This window comes from Caloenas nicobarica, chromosome 3 (assembly GCF_036013445.1).
Source record: "Caloenas nicobarica isolate bCalNic1 chromosome 3, bCalNic1.hap1, whole genome shotgun sequence".
Taxonomy (NCBI): domain Eukaryota; kingdom Metazoa; phylum Chordata; class Aves; order Columbiformes; family Columbidae; genus Caloenas; species Caloenas nicobarica.
In genome coordinates, this window is record NC_088247.1 from 7,363,919 (window position 1) to 7,385,790 (window position 21,872).

Here is a 21,872-nt window from a genome sequence, read left to right on the forward strand (position 1 = left end):
GAGAGCAAGGTTCTTCCATAACAAACTCTTATTGAAACAGAAGGAGAGAGACTAGAAACTGAGGAGCTCAAGACTGTCAGTTATCAGACTGCCCAATCCAGGACTAGAAGAGCAGCAGACTATGCTTGGCTTCAAGTAATTATGAGTGTTTTGAAGAAAAACAGCTTATTCAGCAATCCCTTTCATGCTGACACTCCCCCCACACAAACATTTTTGTGTGCATGGACAGGACGTACACAGAAGGAACCCATCTTTGGGGGCTTTGGAGAGCTTGTGTTACATCTTAGAGATAGTGATTCAGATTGTGAGCCTGAGATCCTGAAAAAGTGCAGAAATGTGAACATCTTCCAAGTGATGCAACAGAGAGGGTAGGACCTTTGGTTTGGAAACATACCTGACTGAAATCAGTGGCTGAGATTTACAGCTGCCTTGGTGAAACAGGCTTAATTTTTAGATATTTGAATGGGTGCTGTAAGCACATCATGCCTTTCAAATTCAGGCTGTTTTTATTTAGTGGCCTAAATACTGCTGATCTGGAGGCACTTGCAAATGTGGGCCAGAGTTCTTACAGGCAACAAGGAGAGGTTGAAGGTGGGAAATTCTGTAGAAAACACACTATCAGCTTCCTGTTTGCTCACCTTAAACCATTGCTCATGATGCCTCAACCAGCCCAGGAAATGCTAGGCTCCATTGGTACAAATTACAGCTCTTTGTCTATTTTATGATGCACTTATGCCGATGGTTGGGTGCTCCCAGTGAATAAAGTCTAAATGCAAAGGCTTTATTGAGCCTTTGTACTTACACACATAAGCGAGACCTTGAGCGGGAAGTCAGAACCTGATTCCTCATTTCTACGCTTGCAGGCTTATAACAGCCTTTGACAGAGTACGTCACCGTATCTAAGTGATGGGTGCTATTAGCAGAGATATTTTAGCACTGTGGGCTTCAGCACAGGTTGCAGAAGCTCTGCCTGGAGCCTCTAGGTCCTTGGTCCTCTGGGGCTTGTATGGTGTCGGTACCTGGTCTGGCAAGAAGAAAGTTGCAATCACTTCGCTTTGTTACTGTGACCTTGCCCAGTAAGCCTTCCAGAGAGCTGATCATTGCCCAGAGTGTGGACCAGATCTTCTGTTGACCACAGGAAGGGTTCAGGAACACAGCACAAGCAGTCTGGACCACCCTAGGAAGAGCAGGTCCCTCTAGTGTCTAAATAAGATACGGCAAAGGATGTTTTTTTGTCTGCAACTTCTCCAGGTCTTGGACAACTTCTCTCTGCCAGGATGCTGCAGTGAAGCATTCAGACACGGCACTGCTGAATCACAGACTGTGCAAAGAGAGGGCAAAGAAATATGTACAAAGAAAGGTGTGACTGAGCACACACTGGTTCCTCCCTGAGCAGGAAAATAAAGCAATATTGCCAAAGGGCACTGGGAGGTGGTCTTGCCTGTCCATTGGAGTACACAATAATGAAGGATAAGAAGGATGGGGACAGACTTTTTAGAAGGGTATGTTATAACAGGACAAGGGGTGATGGTTTTAAACTAAAGGAGAGGAGATTCAGGATGGACACAAGGAAAAAATTTTTTACAATGCGAGTGGTGAAACACTGGCCCAGGTTGCCCAGAGAGGTGGTGGATGCCCCATCCCTGGAGACATCCCAGGCCAGGCTGGACGGGGCTCTGAGCAACCTGAGCTGGTGCAGATGTCCCTGCTCACGGCAGGGATGGCACTGGGTGAGCTTTGAAGGTCCCTCCCAACCCAAACTGTTCTATGATTCTATGATTCTATGAAAGTGTGATCTGGCATCGGTGCCCCCACAGGTAACGTGGGTGAAGAAGTGATCAATGCATTACGTTAGACACCTCAAATGGCAAAATCTGTGGAGGATTTAAAAGGCAATTTGAAGTAAACATCAGAAACAAGCAGGGCATCAATACCTTTCCTGAGAATGATGTTGGGATATGCTGATATTTATATCCTCTCTGGTGTCATCCAATGAATTCTCTTCAAAGGGGAATAACTGACATGTCAGGGATGTTAGCTGGGGGAACTGAATGATAGTTCATAGATTCTGGAGCCCAGAGAAGTAACAAACCACAGAGCGATTCAAAACACAGAAATCTTTGAAACAAGATTCAGCTTGGAAAAAATACAATGGTATCTGGGAAAAAAAAACTGGAGTTCCCTACTCTCAGAATGGAAGCATCTTTAGGAACAAATAATCCTGCATGAAAAAAAAAAGAACAGGATTATAGCACAAGGCAAGGTAGACATGGTTTTGGGAAAAAACAAAACAAAACAAAACATTGCATAGCAGAAAGTCAAAGCAATACACTTTTACTTGCAGAGGTATCCTAAAGCAGGGAGGGAACAGTCCCTCTCTTACTCTGATGTGGCTGCACTGGGGAACCGTGTTCTGCTCAGAGGGCTGGAGACACAGTAAACCTGTCGATAGTTTAAATGAGAATTATCAATGGACTCAAGTGGTTCACATAGGGGCACTGATTCGGTACTGAAGAAGGCAGAGTGGGGTGCCCGAGAGCCAGATTGCCATACGTTGATTCACAACCAAGTAAAGCTGCAAACAGTCCTATTGACATAGTGATTTTAAGTTGTTATGGTTTAATACCTGGGTGGATCTAGTAAAAATTAGTGGTATAAAAAGACATAAAATAGTGAAAAATCAGACGAAGAATTTAGAATAGCCACAGGGTTTGTGTATACAAGAGTAAATCAAACAGATTTCAGACCGACTAACAGTTCGTTTTCATACACTGATATGATTTTTCTACCTCAAACTGAGAAAGAAAAACTCTAGTGTGATATAGAGTTCAGTTTAAAAATGTGGATTTAAGAAAAATCACTTATTAGCAATTCTCATTTAAGTTCTCAACTTCCTTGAGCTACAGTGCTATGCAGGAGCCAGGCTGGGAGGGCAGGGATGGAAAGGGGGAGACAGAGGAGGTCTGTGCACAATACTGGGGGATGAGGGCACTGGAGAAATGATGTAAGAGCTGGGGTGACCCTTCAAGGAGAAAAATAAAATAATTGTGGTTACTGTAATAAAATTTTCTGTTTTGTTTTTGTGCTCTCTGGTGGTTTTGAAAGTAGTTGAGAGAACCCTGCCAGTTGCAGAAATGGAAAGTATGAAACACTGAGGTGTGTCGTGTCTTTTAGGGAACAAGTCAGGTCCTGTAGGATCAGAAACCTTCACCCAGAGACTTTGGAGATTTTAAACAGAAACAGCTGAGATGGATGAAAAGCACGGATGGTCAGGCTGTTAGTAAAGACACGGGCTGTAGTAATAATAACAAAAGCAACAGGTGCTAAAGAGAAACTCTTACATGGGAGGAAGCAAGTATTGGATCCTTTATGTGTTGATATATTTTCAAATATTCTGCTTTATTATTAAAAGTTTTAACCCCAGTTAGGTGTTATTTCCTGAAGTAGCTACAGGGCAGTTGGTGAAATTGCTAAAATGCTACTCACATAAGTAAAGACTGTCGAGCCAGGATTTTCAAAGGGTCAACCTTCATTAAAGAAAATGGGTCAATATTTTCAAATAAGGAAAACAGATTTTGAAAAATATCAGACATAAACCCACGGTTATTTTCTGCATCTATGGGATTTTTTTTTTCCTACAACCAGGAAATTATTTCAGTTTTGAAAAGCAAAAAAACGTCAATTTAAAGACCAAACTTTTGGGAACAGGTTTAAAACACTTTTTTTTTCCTGATTAATTCTCAAAATCTTTTTAAATTTAAGTTTTTCACCAAAAATTGGAAACTTTCTTAGAAATTTCCTAGAAAGAAATAAGCAAATTTTTTTCCTGTTTAGGTTGTTTTTTTGATTGAAAAGATATACTTGCCATTTTCTAAGCAACTGCAGCTAATTCACACTGCTACCTGATAAAAGCCTCCAGTGTTAGCAAGGAGCTGTGGGATCTGTGACAAATACGAGAATCATAAAATGCATAACGTTAATGTATTGTATTTCTTGAGAAGACTGAAAAATTAAAATACTGAAAGAAGACATCTTGCAAAGATAGCTGGGAGCAGCAGGCAGTTAAGTGATATGTTTTGTGTAGGTAGGGAGGTTAAGTTTTGGGTTTGTTTTCTTTCGTTAGAGAGAAAATATTGATTCAGCTGGAAAAAATGGAAATGACTGAGGAAGCTACCTCAGATGAGCAAAAAAATCAAACAAATACACTCCCACATGTGCTTCTCCTTATCACTTCTGCAAAAATTAAACTTCATATTTTCAGCACTTCTTACTGTGCTTCCTGCTGTCATAAATGGTTATGAATATTCATTTCTTCCATCACCATATGTCTTTGTTTTCATGTCCCTGTCTATTTGGAAGAGTACTTTGAAAACAAAGGTGTCTTCTCCAACCTGTCTCTAGGTGGAGATACGTGGAACTGTAAGTTAGACCTGCTATTCGTGTCTTCCTTAAGGGCTTTATACAAAGACCATGTCTATCCTGTGGGTTTTCAAGCTGCTGCAATGTATTCTTAATGCTACAGTTCCCAAGGAAGGTGGAAAAGACATTCCTAAGCACAGGAATCCAAATATGTCAGACCTTGGTCTGACAACATCTTGGATACTTGCCTTGCATTATTTCACTTTCTGATTAAGAATGAGGGTTATGTTGTTATTTAGCCTAAATCAAAGGGTGTTGCCACAGGTCAGTGTTATTTTCTGTTTACAAAGGAGTGCTCAGAATGGAAAGACAATCCTATAGGTATTGTAGGAGAGATCACCTTCATGAAGCATCCTGCTAAGAGGCTTCCTGCTTCTTCATTATTGCAGGCTTCCTCTGCTGATTCTGTCAGCCTTAGTCTGCCTTTTTGGAGGTGGCCTGAGACGGCCTTTGCTGTGAGTCCTGTGAGGACAGGGCTGAATGCAGTAAAACAAGCTGCTACAGAAACTGATGGGAGGGAGTAAAATGTAGTCAACTTCACGACTTGATTTCTTTAGACAGACATGAAATCAAGAGATATGTACTGTATTATTCCTAAAAGCTGCACTGCCTTAGAACATTTATAATAGGGAACCAGTGAACATGTTTCATGAAGAGCAAAGAGCAAACCTACATGGTCATGAGTCCATGCAAAATGTCTCAGTCTAGCTTCTTTCTTTCTGTCTTTTAAAGAGTAATGCAGAATTTAAAAAACAACAACGAACAAAAACCCCACAACAACAAAAAAACCAAACCAACAAACCCCCACAACAACAACAAAAACCACAAAAAGAACCAACCAACCAACCAAACAAACAAAACCAAAACCAGTGGGACAGTGGCTGCAGGAGTGTGAAGCATTTGAATGCTGTGTGGAGAGGGTCTGGTCCTGTTCCTGACTCTGCAATGTTGTTCCTATGGGATGTTAAATGGCTTAGATCCAGGAGGGCTGTAAGTCTCCTTTCAACTTAGGATCATCAGGTCTATTTTGGTGAACTGCTGACTGTTCCCAGCCACAGCTGTGATGGCTGTTGAGCTGTGGATATGACTATACGAGTATACTAAGTATCTCCAGGGCCCATTTTCTAGCCCTCGATCCAGCTGGTACAGCCTGGCTGTGTCTATAGCATTAAAGTCTCCCAGTCTCTGGAACAGGGTCGTTGTATCCAACCTGATAGCTCAGAACGGTCCCTGGCTGGTGCTGGATCCTGACCCACACTCAGGAATGCATTGGGAAAGTGCTGATTGTTTTGGGCCCAAATCATTCCAGGCACCATTCTAAAAATTGAAGGATATAGATGATTGCATTCCAGCGCTTGGGAATGTTCCCTGGCACAATTAAATCTACTGACAGAGGTAATTATAGGATGGGATTTGCCTAATCAAATATAGAGGCCTACATCTGAGACAGTTGTCTGGGTTTACCCCAGACTACGTATAGACAACGAAGAGAAACACTTGGGTATAATTTCTCTTATTATGTGAGATCTACTTATCACTAAGTGGATGTCTAATAACAGTCACATGGATTGCACCATAAAAGCTGTATTAGATAACATTGACTATAAGAGTAGCCCGGAAAGAGTAGGTCACCACATTATGAACAATATACATCAATACAGACAACTCAGAGTAATTATACTCTACATGTAGGTATTGTAGACAGTGCTAGAAGCAAAACTGTGTACAACTCTGTGTCAGAACAAATATTCAATCTTAAACCCATAAACAATCCCCGAACCATCTTTTCTTATACTTTATTAAACTTCCGTTTTACTACATTTCCTCAGGTTTTATCTTCTGGCTGCTTTCACAAGATGTGACTAAATCTGTGTATATCTGAATATACGAGGGCCTGATTCTGTTTGCAGGTCTCTTGGCAGCAGTGTAAGAGCAATCGTAACAATTTGCATTTATACATTTTTCCTTCCATCTGATAGCCTCAGAGTGCTTTACAAATACTGATTGATTATGTTTCACATTACTCCTGTGGGATGGCTGTAAAATAGAAAAATAGAAGAGTGAATTACGAATGACTGGAACTGAGAGACAGGCAAAGAGAAAAGAGAAGCATACCATTAGAAAAAGGACCATTACTTCTCCATAAAACCTGGAACTCAGTGATTTTGTCCCAGTTTACACCAGCTGAAAATTTAATTTTCGTGCCCCAAATTCCTGGCAAAGCATGAATTTGATTCAGGACGTACCTTGGCCTTAGTGAGAATTCTGTATGCTCTTAACTTTTGACTCAATGTATGCAAAGGTGATTCTCACGTGTGGTATCAGGTTTTTGTTGCACTGACCTAATTTCATGGGCTTAACAAGACAGGCTTGTGAGCGAACAAGACAGATTCCCCTATCAGTAGAGACAATATAGATTTATATAGGTCAAGTAGCTTCACAGGCAACATGATCCAGTTTACCTGACTTGGTGTCAAGCTCCTCCCAAAAGAAGAGCTGAAAATCCCTATGTGGCCACTAGGGATAGGCAGGGTGTTCTGGAGGCATCTGAGGAGACATCTTGCCTGCCTAAATTTAATCATCTAATTTAGATAAAGCAGATCTTCCTTTCAAACCCTTCAAGGCATCTGTCATCACTACTTGCCTGGGAAGTTGGGTACTTACTGTAGGACTGCTCCAATAGGAGACAAAAATACAGGTGTTGCTTATAGCACCAACCCAAGGCAAACTGGATCCCTCTCAATGCAAAGACATATTAAAAAAATCAGATGCAAACATCGGGGTAGCAGTAAAAGGGAAAAAGAATGTCCTTCAGCAAAGACTCACCTCCTTGCCCTATTTGCTAGCGGGCTGTCTACAGAGGTGGCAGTCCCTGTCTTGACACACCACTGCTCACCTTGAGTGATTGACATGCTAAGCCCTGAGCATCCTTCTCCTCACTCCTCCTCCTTGTTGTTGGCTACACGACCTTGTCTGGGATCAGCTCGCTGAGTGATGTGGATTGCTGTGCAGTGTTGCTTCATTCATTTAGCATGCTGACAGTCTTTGTGTTATCTGCAAATATTACCAATGGTGATTGCAAACTTCACTCCAGAAATATGAGATAGCAACAGACCTAGCAACAGTCTATGCAGAACCCTACTAAAAGCATCCCATAATGGTTTCCCATTGACAAACCCTTGTGCAGGTTTGTGAATTAGCCTGTTCTTAATCTCCTTAACTTTTGCCTTATTGATATTATGTGGAACTAATTTTTTAATCAAAATGTTATGCAGCAAAAAGTCAAACAACATACAGAAGTCTAAATAGATTACATCTTTGTTGTTACCTTAATTAGCTGGCTTTGGAAAATCATCAAGTGTTTAGATTGTTTTTGTTTTATGAGATAGATTTTCTGTAAAATTTTGGTGGCTAGTATTAATCTCATTCCTTATTACTTATATATTTTTTTTAAAAAAATATTCATTCTGTATTAATTTTTCCTTTTTTGCCTGTATCAGTTCTGTTATTGATGTTACACTGGCTTTCTGGGGAGATCTCATTCATCATTTGTTATTATTGACACACATCAGCAGGTTTCTCACCCTTTGGAACATCCCCAGGATTCTGTTATTTTGGAAAATGCTTTTCTAGGAACTCTTGGGGCATGAAAGTTGCCTCAGCCTGCATTTTCTCCTGTGTTTTGATTCATAGCCTCTCAAGTTTTTTGTGATTTTGTTGAGTAGCTGTGTCAAAAGCAGGGATATCATTTCAGACAACTTCTATGGGAGATGAGGAATACAGAGGAGAGAGGTGGCAGCTACACAAAAAAAAAATGGTAGTTTTGAAATATGAGAAAGAATTCAGAGAACTAGAATAGGGAGAAGACTGATAGGCAATTATGGCCTGACATGAACTGCACCTATCCATGGAAAATTTAATGGTCATTTCAGTCCCAGCCCACCCTGCTACACAAATACTTGCCCCTCTCCTTCTCCTTTCTGCATATGCATTTAGTGGTTCTCAACTGCCTATTTTAACCAGCTTCTTCTGCCTTTGGTGGATCCTAGCCCTCACCAAAAGCCTCAAGTTTTTTTAGGACCGGTTGTACACGAGGACAGAGTCCTTCTTCTCAGCTCATATCCTCTGTTGCAAGAGGCTGGTACTTTCCTGGCCAGGAGAAGGGAAATCCTTGGGAGGTTTAGGTCGTCTCATGAGGGAATGGACTCTGCTGTGTGTCATACTTATTAACATTTTCTTAGACTGGATCCTCTGGATCCTTAAGCAAGATGGGTATTTTCTGAAGGCACAACCCAAGGACCAGACGCTGTTTGAAAGATCTTATCTCAGTGGTGCTTCATGATAGCCAGTCTACTCTGAGCTTAAATTTCTACCTATTGTCCAAAAAAGGTGACCTCTGTTTCATTTGTTGAAGGACCCTTTCCATTCCTTATATGTTAGAAACCATAAGGAGACAAGATAAGTCAGGTGTTTACCTAATGTGACTGCCACTTCTCTCCCTCCCTAAAGACGACATAAATCTTCATTGTCTCCATGCTTTCCTCAAGTTGTGGAAATCTTTCTCATTGCAATAGTGCCTTCTTCATCTATCCCTTGCAAATTCATGTCTGTATAATAAGTTTCAGGTATCAGTGCCCACTCCTGTCATATCATTTACCCAAGAAACAGCCACAGTATGCATCAGATTGAATTCACTACAAGCAGGGTCCACTGCAATGCATGAAATACCGTACCTCAACAAACCATTAATTGGTGCTTCAGTCAATACTTTTCCTCTGATGTTCTTTGCTGAATGTAATTATTGGGTTTGACTTCAAGATTCTGTCATCATCAGCATGAAAATGATCGCGTGAGTAACTCATTGTTGGATATCAATGGCTTTTAATCAAATTGCAGTAAAAAATAAACAAACCTTTTCAAAAGCAAATTTATCTCTCTTTAAATATTTCTGTTTCTATCTCCTGTGAAGTCAAGTTGTCCAGCTGAAATGTCAATCACTATGAAGCTCATTAGGCACCTCTTTTACCTTTGCCGAGCTGATTCCAGTGACATACTGTCCCATGATGAGGGAGTATGAAGCAGAATTTCAGTAAACTAATTGCACAGGGCTCTGCTATAAGCTGACCTGATTGTCCTCTGCTGTGAACGGCTTCATCTTGCCAAAAGGAGAAAATTAGGTTGTGTTTGAGAAATGTCATGCCAAGATCACAAAGTGCTTAGTGTATTAGGACCAACTTATTGAATATGATGTGATACTCTGAGGACAGCATAGGATATCACGCTCCTTCCCCTTCTGAAGTATTTATGACATTTCTCCCTAATCCTAAACCTTCTTCCCTCTGCAAACTTCCGAGTTTTTCATGCTTTACCCATTTACTTTCCTCTTGATACTGTACTGCTCCCTTTAAGAAGAATATTCCTTGCAATATGCATATGCAAAGAACAAAGGGGACATGATGGTCTTTTTCAAATATATGGAAATCAGATGTAAAAGAAGGAAGAATTAATGTGTTTTGCATGACCTTGCTAATTATGATAACGTAATAAACTTCAGCAAACAGGTTATTGGATATTGCACCAAAACCTTCTAACACAGAGAACAGATAAGCACTAGCACTGAGTGCACACAAACATGGTCTAACCTCCAGCACTGGAAGGTTTTATGAGTCTGCTATGACTTTCCCTGTAGTCCCTGTTTGAAGTTCCTTTTGATGGAGGAGTATGGGTGCAAAGCTCATCAGCTGTGGAGCCGATCATATTTCTCCAATCTCATCCTCCTCGTGAATTACAGAAATGAAAACCCAGGTTGTACTTTTTTTTTTTTTTTTTTCCTAAAGCAAGAAGAGCAAGAAAAAAAACCCAAAATCATTTCTAATATTAATGTTCTTGTGTTCATCTTTAGTCATCAGAAAAATCTGAGACACGCTTTTGCAAATCTTGGATATTGTCTATCTATACATATTTACATAAGAAAATACACAGAATAACCCAGAATAACCTAATTTATGTTCTTTATTTTTTCATTTCTATTTTGCTGAAAAAGTGTGAATGACAAATTTCTTATTTTCTAAAGATGTAATTAACTTCCCCTCCCCCCACAGAGTAAAGTGCCAAATAGCTTTCACATGACTCCAGGATTTTAATTAAAGTACAGAAACCAAAGTTTTAAAAAATAATTTTTATTAGTTAAATAAAATGATCTTAAATGTCCTAGATGCATAAGCAGGGTTGGAGAGCTTTTAACAACATGTTTTGCATCTAGGATGAAGTTAAATAATGGTCTGTACAAATAAATTGAACAGATTGCTTTAGAACTCCGCAAGACTTTACCATAGCATTAGAGTAGGAGAAGTCATCCTTCCAGATGGGAATAAAGAATTTTCCCACTTCTTTGATTCCCAGTTGATATCTTTGCTTTGGACACGTCAGCAGCTAAGCATCAGTGGTACAAACAGAAAATATTCTGCTCTGAGACAAAGCTTAGTGGCATCAGCATTAATTTAGCTCTTTAACAAATTCCATTTCCTGCTACTTGCTCAGTGCTTTTCACAGGTTAAATGGTTTCACATTTTTATAACTTTGGTAAGAACCTTGAACTGCTTGAAATTGTTTTAATTTAAATGATTTATATAAATGGCAGTTGTGATAGATTTCAGTTCTAGCTTATTCTAAGTAGATTAACAGAGGTGTCAGAATTTAAAATTAAATATTAAGGAAACTTATTAGTAAAATAAAAACATAATTGAAAATCCCATCATTTCATCTGATAGAATTGATTTTTAGCATTTTATTATCTATCCATTTTTCCCGTGATTTCAGTTTACACAGTGTATTTTGTATTGCAATATTAAAATAATATGCAATAAAAAGTAATGAAATTAATTTATGGGACGGGTTACAACTCACCTAACATTAGCTGTTTTAAAGTTATGTGCCTAGTCTCATCTATTTAGGTAGGTCCCTTAATAATAATCAAAACCATGTCTTCACTGGGAAATTCATCTTAGACTTATCTTAGAGCTTTTGCTAGATGGGGACGAAATAGCCTTTGGACATGACTGTCTGTCTCCAGGGACTATTGATGGCTCCTTGATGGTTAGTTCAGACCAGATACCTAACCTTCAGATGGCTGAACTCAGGTAAGACTAATGTACTCGTAGAGACTATGAAGGTCACTTGCATTGTCAGCTATCATCATTCATCCAGGTGGTCCTACCAAAGCCATCATTCTGTGCAGTGGGGCAGAAAAACCCAGTCAGGAAGGGCAGGGAAGCTTCCCACTTGGCAGAAACCATGGAATGTTTCAGTAAGTTTGTCCCCCTTCTGTACTGATGTTAATCAACATGAGTTTGCAAAGGGCTGCAAGATTGTTTTTGCCTTGCCAAGAAAGGTTGGACCAGAAGATCCTTGTAGTTCCTTCCAACTTGGTATTCTGTGATTCTATGACAGATGCAATTACAATTCAGAGCAAATGCAAAGGGCTGCATCCTATCCACCATGAGACAACTCTGAAACAGCCTCATCACGACAGGCTGGCTCTTTCTCTTGGTGCCCAGATCAATCTTCCTCCTGGAAGTGCATTTTTCACGTGCTGACTGTTGGATGTTCAGGCATTCCTAGGCAGAACATGAGTCAAACCCAGGCTGCTGTCCAGGGCCCATCTTCAGCTGAACACTCCTCTGTAGAGGGTTTTTATCTTGAGTGTTTTTCTTTCAGTCATAAAGAAAGAAGGAAAGTAAAAAATGTTAACGAAATGCCATTCCCCCAGAGACGGTGGAGCAGCCTCAGGAAAACCAGCAAAGGAGGAGAAAGGGACTAGTGGGAATTCTGAAGGTTAACACCATACCCTTGGCATTCTTGGCATAGGAAAGCTGCCAAGACTTTCCTTTGTCATGCTGCTTTTTCTGGAGGCCTTTTGACTTCACCTGGTTGGTGCATGAAAGGCTGCACACAAAATAAACAATGTTTGTGAGACCAAATGTCACCACAGCATTTTGCTCGCATGATGGTCTTTCCTTCTCAGCGTATTTTCATTTGGAAACACTCTTTTCACCCAATTTCAGATACTCCTATTTGCTTTCTTTCAGATCCATTCTCCAGATCCACACCAGCATGGCCTTTTCATGATATCTTACTCACTATAGCTCTGAATTTACTTTGTTATATGCAACAGCAAACACAAAACACAACCAGCTCCTTTTCCCCTTCACTTTTCTGTTAAGCAACACACAAAATTCCTTTTGCGGCTCAGATTATTCTTACCATTCCATTCCATAACACACATACATACTGTTATATAATAATAACAACAAAATATGAGTGAACAATGCAAAATGCTCATCTGAGGAAACATGTCAAGATAAGAGAAGATATTGAATTTACTCAACCCACATCTACTGCTAGTGTGGATATAAATGAAGGCAGCTGTTATCTCCTTCTACAGTCTCATGGCCACTGTACCAACAAAAATCTACATCTGTTTGATTCTGCCCACAACCCTCATCTACCACCTCTAAATACCCATTTAATGCTCAACTCTGACAAGCTAATACCAGGTGCCAGTAGTGTGATGAAGGGATAAATATTTTCTCCTTGTTTCCTCTACGTGTGCCCCACTTTACTGAAGTGAAGATGGTTTAAAAGCACCAAGAACTTTACGGTTGGCAGGTAAACACCTCCTGGAAGAGATGGAGGGATTTCTGTTTGTCTGAAGCTCATATGTCAGTGATCCATAGCAATGCAGCTCCTCAATAAAGACATATGTTGACATGAGCTAATGCCTTGCTGGAGTTGTTGGGCTGAAGGGGATTGTGATTGGCCTGTGGGATGTGTCATTCCTTACTGTTCTTCATTCATTTAGTATAATGGAAATAAAGAAATTGAAGCAGGAAGGTCTGACAGGATAATAGCTTGTGATGCTCTGCAAATAAACATCTACCTCCGTCTTGACATTTATTATCTATAAACTGCTTGGCTTCTTTTTGGCAGTTTTATTGTGTCAGGAGACCATTATCCTGTCACATCACTGCATTGTACTGACATTATCTCTTAAGCAAATTTTGGGATTGAATTTACAGTTCTGTGGGTATTTTCAGCCTTATGCTGCTGAAGGCTGAGAGTGAGGTAGAGCAGGTCTTTGAACACACAGGTGAGGAGACTGCATTAGGGCTCATGGGATGGACCAGCTCAGGTACCTGGTAAGGAAGAATGGGTGCTGGTGTGAAAAGTCCTGGCAATTGGATAGACAGGAGGCCTATTTCCTTCTTTGCACTGGAGCAGGACTTGCTACATGCATGAAGAGCATGGGACAAGCTGACACCACAGAATCAGAGCCTCTCAGTGGATGTTAAAAATCCTTTTACTGTGCCTGGAAATTAAGTAAGAGCATGACCTCGTAATATCATTCATTTTATCGGTCATTATCCCTCTAAGCGTGTGACCAGTAATACAATTTTAAAACGCATGTAAACAAACCCCAGCATTTAATAAGCATCAAATTACTTCTTCATGAAGGTAAAAGACTCTAAGATCAGCCAGATAACTGTTACAGACAAAACCAACCCAATGCAACATGAAAATTACACTCATTCTGCTGGTGTTTTGTACTGTTTCCACTGCCAAACAACAACAAAAACATCTTTGAATACACTCATTAAACTGTGGATCCAATGAAAAGCCACTGTTTACAGTCTGCTAACACCTTGAGAAATACATGCTTCCTGGAAGAAACTACAGAGACAGGTTCTCAATATCTTAAAGACGTATTTTTCACAGGAACTGGTAACTCCAGAGACCCTTAAGAATCATCCCTCTTGTTATCCTAGTAAATTATTTCTCACGTTCAAATAAAAAGAAATCCATGAAAAACAGTGACCATAGGTTTTTGCAACCAATTTATAAAACTCATAGACTTAGCTCCCAGGATAGAAAACTGATCAAAATCTTCCAATGCTGAGAGTCTGTAGCAGCATTTTGACCATCTAGTTCAATTTCATTTATAAAATGCACCATAGCTCCTATACAGCAACTCCTGCCTCTTTCATAATCTGATGTCTAGCTTTGCAAGGCTATTGCTTCTCTAGTTTGTCCACTTTTATTTATGCTTCATCTGCAGTCCAAGTTTCCTGCTTCTGTTACCCTTCTTTATCCAAACATAGAGGCTTCCTCTGAGCTTTCACCCAGAGAACATGAGTCCTACCTTTGGTATTTTGATGTTTTTCAGAAGTAGACACAATATTTTTAGTTTTATTAAAAAGGCTTCCCTTCCAACTGAGGGACTGAATTTCTAGTGTATGATGTACAGCCATAGTAAGGAGGCTATGGGTATCAATTTGACAGCTTTATAGTCTCTTCTCTTTAGAGTTTCATACTATTTCCTACTTGCAAAGATGGCAATCCTGCCACGCTTGCCTCCATAATTTCTAGTTTCCAACACCTCAGGGTTTGTTTGACCACCTCCAAATTGCTTATCTGTACTTTCAGAACAGGAAAGTTTGGCACTAAGGGCTTTGTGGTACTGCTTAACTCTGACAAATATGCACAGTTCTTGATGTATATCAGATAACACTTATGTATAACCACCATAACAGACATATAAATCTATCTTGATTTTAGATGACAAGGCAGGCGTTAATCTAATTTCCTTTTTTTTCCTTATTTCCAGTTCTAAGCACATAACCATTCTGCAATGCATCCCTGTCTTTTCCTGTGTTTCAGACTGGAAGCACTTGTGAATGTTAGACTCATGGAATTGCCTTTTTACATCTAGCCATTTCTTCTAAAACATTTGGGTTTTTTTTCAATCTATAGTGTCCTATTTTTAACAGCTTTCCTATTCTTAAGACAGTATTCCTTCAATTTTCAGCCATCTTCCCTTCTGGAGCACACTAAGGAGTTATTCTTAGATATGTATCAAATATCAAAAAAAAGTTCCATGCCAAGGGAGGAAAATGCTCTGAAACATATTTCCAGGGAGAAGGCATAATGCTACACGAACATGGCATTCAAAGTTGATATGGGCATTTACTTCTATTTCATCAATGGAAATTTCAAGTATCTTATTGATTTCAAAGTTTCACTGCCAGTCATTTTCTGACTTTATATTTTTTTCCCCCTCATTCAGAAATTTTAACCTGGGCAATTATCCTCTATCTGCCAGGAAGCTACTGGAGCCAAGTAGCACATCTGTAATGATTACAAATCAATTTGATTGACATGCTAGCCTGCCACAAACATTTGCAAAAGCTCTCCTGTTACAAGATACTTCTATTTTGCACAGTTCGGAGGTCTGATCTCAATTGGATTTTCTGGGCTCCCGCTGTGACCAGTAGAGGGGCAAATGGCCCACAGTGAAGCACATTCCACCTTGTCTCCAAAGCCATGGGATAAATTTCCCACCAGAGGCATCATTTTCCTCCCTGTATCTGGAAACAGCATCACGACATTGAGTGTAGCATGGGTCAAATTGCTTTGTGGGTTGCTTGACAGTATTGACCAGATTCCCACTGAGCATAATGGCAATTTAAACACTTTCATGAATCCATCCAGATGTAGGTGCCAACACGTAGCTATCTGATGCTGGAGCTGAATCCCAGACTCTACAACAAGCTCAGAGAAGAGGCCTGATTTTGAAAGAGCAAAGGTGGAGAGAGGTTAATCCTGCTCTGTATAGTGAACCCTGACTTGATGTTTGGTCTTTTTCAGGCTAAGACTTCAGTGAACTTCTGAACATTATGCAGTTCCTCATCATCTAATTGTTTGGTTTTTGTGCAAATTAACAGATCATCTGCAATTACTTCCATCAGCCAAAATCCTCCAAGATCAGAGAGTTCACAAAAAATACCTTTGCCTCATTGAAAAAAGTCGGAGCTTTGCCAGGGATTTCAATGGAGTCAGGATTTCACTTCTACAATATTTTTTTTTTTAATATGCTGAGGAAATCTGATTTTTATTTTCTTGGTAAACATCTGTCTTCAAAAGGTGATTCTGAAAACTTCACTTTTGCTTTCTTAACTCGGACCTGCCAAAAAAGTTTTGGCTGGCATCCAGCACTGAAACTCATTCCCTTTTCTTCCTCCTTAACTTTCTAGTGACATTAAAGATTATGTGCATTAAAAAAATGCCTAATACATAATGCAAAACACAGTTGGTGGAGAAGAGTGTGGAAGAAAGCAATTTAGCTTTAGGCCACCAGTCTCTGCTTTCTTCTAATTTTTTTGGCACGACAGTAGCATTAACACCAAGTCTTACAGATCAATACATGTAAAAAAAAATGAAAACGCAAGATTATGTGGGTATTTTAGCCAAAAATATAAACCATGGTATGTTTTCATACCTTAGTGGTGAGCATAACTGTAACAAATCACTAGTTTGTTTTGCGATGGCAAATGAAGAGCAGGAAGATGTAAGACAGAAAGAAAACTGAGGGAAGAGAACATCAATATTTGAAATAAATGGTGGAGAAATGGACAAAGAGTATGAAATGTATTTTTTTATTTACATCTAAAAAATAGCTTTAAAAGCTACTATTAAAATGAAAGGGAATTAAAGCAAGTGATAAATAGGTTTGGATGTGGGGTGTTTTTTGTTTGTTCGTTTGTTTGTTTTATTATAAGGAAGAAACTATATGCTTTGACATTCTTGGAGGCCATGGCTACTCTTCTTAGAATCAGTGTGTTCAACTGGTCAGAGGAATTCAAAATTTAACCTGAAAAGCATCTAGAAATTAAAAGGTTGATAGATTTCTGCATCTAATGCCAAAGCTGGTCAACATTTTAGTTGGAATATGTAGCTTTGTCAAAATTAACATATAATCAAATTGAATCAGTGTTAATACAGACTGTCACAGGATTCCATTTCAGTGAAAAAAACGAATACTTTACTGAAAATTACATTCTCTTTAAGAGCTTTCGTGGGTCTGAAATTCTTGAGGAAAATACAACTTTCTTCTACAGGAGCAAACTTTATCCAAAAGTAGTCTTATTTATAGGTTTCTTCCTAAGAGGAAACTTCCTAAGAAAGAAGGAACCTATAGAGCATGTAAGTTCTGCAGCAACTGCAGAAGTCAATAGCTCTGCTGAGCACGTAAACTGGGCACCTCAGATGAAGGCCGATATTAATTTATCAAGTGCAATTGTTTATAGTTTCAATCTTCACTGGAAGAATTCTCTGAAACATCAAGAAGTACAGTTTACACATATTTAATCTTCATGATTAGGATGCTACTAGAAAACCTGCATGCCAAGGTTTGATTTTAATGGTCAGAATTAAATCCATTACTGATTCACAAAACAAAGTAGGCTTATGGGAAATACCTTCATCAGGGATATAGGCAGAGTCCATGGACCATGGACACATATAGTTGCAGGAGCAAAAAATCAAGAAATGATGGAGAACTGGAGATCTGTTGCAGGTATACATTGAGCCTGGGGCAAGACCTTTAGCCAAGTGAGAACATTTTCCATTTCCCCTGATGGAGGACATAGTCTTCCTAAACATTTGTACACAGCATTTGTAGAGTCTGCAATAGAATTGCAAACATGAAGTTCTATTCTGATGGAAATACTGAGATTTCCAAATTTGGAAACTGCTTTCCCAAAAGTTTTCATCACACATCAGGATGAAGAATTTTAAAATATTATCATGTAACCATAACTTTTTAAATTTGGAATTGTCACTTCATTGAGAAATGTTAAACCTAAATTACTTTCTCTGTGTATTTTTTTAAAAAATATATTAAACTTTTCTGAACAGAATTTAATTTCTCTTTCCATGGCAAGGAACCATGTGCCACCGAACCTCCGTTTTTGCTCAGTTTTTTAAAAAATCTTTTTATTTTTTAAAATTTTTTTATTTTACTGTTATTAACGATACCTTATGCTGGCAGGGATGAGGGAAAGCTTAAATCCTGTATGAGTTCATTAGAGAGGCAAATTTCATCCAGCAGAGACTCAATCCCTATATAGAGCCATCTTAATGTGTTCTCATGATAAAATATTGAGGAATAATGGTAATATATGTACACTAATGCATTCAAATAAAGTTCGTATTAAATCTTGTTTTAATGAGGGATAAGCAAGGGCAGACTTTCTGAGCATCTTGAGTCCATATAATGTGCCGATCCTGATGTGCTGTGCCTGCAAAAGGAACTTCCACGGCAAAGGTTTTGTGCCTTCAACAGGGAGAAGTATCAGGTATGTTGTTGCACTCTATGAATTACACAAGGTTGTCCTTCCAGAGCCTTTCAAAGGACGAGGCTTGAATGATTGAGGTTGAAATGTTTGCTCTCCCTCTATCACTAAGTTTCAATACTGATGAAGGACAATGTACTACAGCATCTTCTGCAGGAGACCTGAGCTTGTTCAGTGTCCACAGTCCACACTTCAAGCTGACAAGAAGCTGCAAAGTCACAGTCAGCGAGACACCAGTTCTGATGCTCTATAGAGGAAAAAAAAAAGATATCAGAATTCAAAGTCAGTATCATGCTGCTGTTATCAATAGCTCCAAGCCATTGCAGATTGTGGGTTGAACGAACCAATATCAGCCTGCAAAATGCCATGAAATCAGCTACAAAACAAGCAGATTAAAAGCAGATGAATCAGGTGTATCTCCAATCCAATGTATTTAAAGTAAAGCTCCTAGCAACTCCAGTAATATTTGGATTAATCCCTAAAGTCTGTATTACTTTTCTAACGACGATTATTGAGAATATTTCAGATGAGCAACTTTGAAGCTAATATTTGGAATATCATGGACTATTTGAGGTAGATGAGCCCTGACTTATTAAGACGTAAGTTCTACTTTGATAAAAAAGTCTCCATAAGATTGCCAAATCCAGACATCATCTTTTAATTGTGCTCTTTCCCCTGAAGCACAGTTCTCTTTTGGGCTGGTGATCTGAACAGTGTCTTGTGCTTCAGAAATGTGCCGAAAACTAAACTCTGCAGTCAGAACTTAATCCAAAGGCAAATAAAGTCATCAGGAATGCTTGGATTGTGCCTTTTGGACTGAGCAAAGAAGTCAACTAATAAAGTTGCTCTAAGTTTTTGAGTTTTCTTTTATTCATCTCCATTAGACAAATGTTGGAGTAAATAAGCTTTCTCACAGAGATTTTTGGAGGAAATAGAAAATATTTGGAACCGCAAATTCACAAACCTGTAAACATGCAAATTAACTTAAAAAATTCTTAAGGACCATCTCACCTAGCTGTATCCACCGAAGGAGCATAAAAAGTCCACTCTGTATAACACTGGCATAACTCCTGTCTAAACCAAAAGAATAGAGTCACATTCAATTTGCAAAGCCAAAGTTCTACCAAAAAGTTATTATTTATTAACAGTGATTAGTATAATTGATCACACAGAAAAAAAAATTAAAAAATCTCGCCCTACCATTGATTGTTTGATCAAGCACTACAAATAGGGGAAAACCAACTGATAGACAATGTAACAATGAGAAATTAAGAAACAGATATTGAGATTAAGCCTGTGTTTGAGAAACAACCAACCTGTGAAGAAAATATGAGCTTTGTGAACATCAAAAGCCAAAGCAAAGTCACGATTAGGCATACAACTTGAGTGATCCAGACAAACAAAAGATATTTGCTGAAGCTCCTAGAAGAAGTGAGATTGCCAAACTTGCTCTATTTATTATGAGGCCCTTCACGGTAAGGAGGCAGAAAGGACCTCCTATCAACAGCCATCTGAAACCCCACTAGATGTTCTCATCCTATGTTTCCCCCCTACTGGGCACCTTAAAATCTCCTCCCAGGTTCCTTTACTCACTCTAGGTCTTTGGAACCTCATAAAGTCTCCTAAAGTCATCCCAGTCCTTAACCTCAGACCTCATAAACACTTACTGGCCCCTTCCAATACTCCCTGCCTTCTCTGGGACCACCCTACCACTGTCAAGATGCCCAGAGCATGCCAATAATTAGTTTGAACCATCCTCCCAAATGCCTTGTTTTATCTATCCACTTTTGTGTGTGTGTGTGAGTCCTGAAACTGGCTTCATATGGTTGTAATACACGGAATGAAAATTGTCTTTGCTGTCAAAAGTGAGGATGGGATGTTGCTGCTGGGCTGAGAGCTGGATGACAGAAAAAGAGTGATGAGAGAAGGACAAAGAGAAGGGCTGGGAAGAACATTGTTGCAGTGACCTTAACAAAATGAAGACAATTCAGGAATAACATGAAGAATATACAAAAATGCGAACCTGCTTACAGGGAATTAATTTTTGAATAATGTAAAGCAATAACTGAGCAAATTAATTCTCCAGTAAAATTAATTACACAATGAAGTCATTTTTATAGCAAGAAAATCCAATGTTCAATGAATATGAAAAGTCTAGGCAAAGAACAGGAGCTTGAAAGAAGTATTTTCAGTGCAGCTACTGCCCTGTGACTATCTGAGCTATATTCTCAGTGTAGATGGACTAGACATGAAACTTTTACATTTTTTTCCTTTTCATTTCCTTAGAATAATTTTGTAAGATCAGGTGATGTCGGAGCTTTTTTGGGGGGGGTGGGAAGGGGAGGGATGAATGCTTAAGTTTTGAAACAAACACTTAGTTTCAAATAAATGTCAATGCTTGTAATCAAAAACTTCTTTTGTGGTGCAAATGAATGATGCTGAGAGCAGGGAATGAATTAGTGATAATGGGCCAAAAAAGTAGGAAAACTGTGAACGGTATGTCTATGGCTGCATAGGATGGGTGACGGCTACAAACAAGAAACAGGCATTATGAAAGATACAGCCTGTAAGTCTCTTCTGGTCTCTAAAATACTTTGATACATCACTCTTGAATAGCAGAAAAGGGGGAAAGCCCTGTTCACTGCTCCTGTGGTCCAGCATCCTTGCACCAAACACATCTCACAGTGCTCGGATTCAGCTGTTTCAGTGCATCGGGTCCGACTCCAGATTATGTTTCTCCTTTCCATCCAGTAACATCTCCTGTGGAAAAACCTGCCCAGCACATGGAAGTACCTACTGCCTTGAAAAGATGTGAACTTAATTCTGTTCTGCAGTATATACGTAGTCCCTAATGATATCAGTGGAGTGGAAATAGGGGTAATTGGAAACAGAATGTAGCCAATTATCTTTATGATTTCAATTCACAATGTGAATGATGGAAAAAACCCACCTCTGAGTTGCCTCCAATGAAAGGTATATTTTAAAAATTTCTTCCAGATTTATTTTACTGGCTTAAAGGAAGAAAAAGTGCATAGTGGAAGAATGTATCTTGTAGACAAACAACAGCTGAGAAACTTTAACTACTTCCCCCCCAAAAAAATCATTAACCAGTGAAGAAAATCATCAATATTTTATCTCTTGCCTTCCATCTGATACATAGTTCTAATTGGGAAGTAACATTCAAGCTCTTGAATGTGACCTTATATGTTGATTAGGTTACTCCCTCAGCAGTTGAATCTTGTCATTTATCGCAGCTGTTTAGAG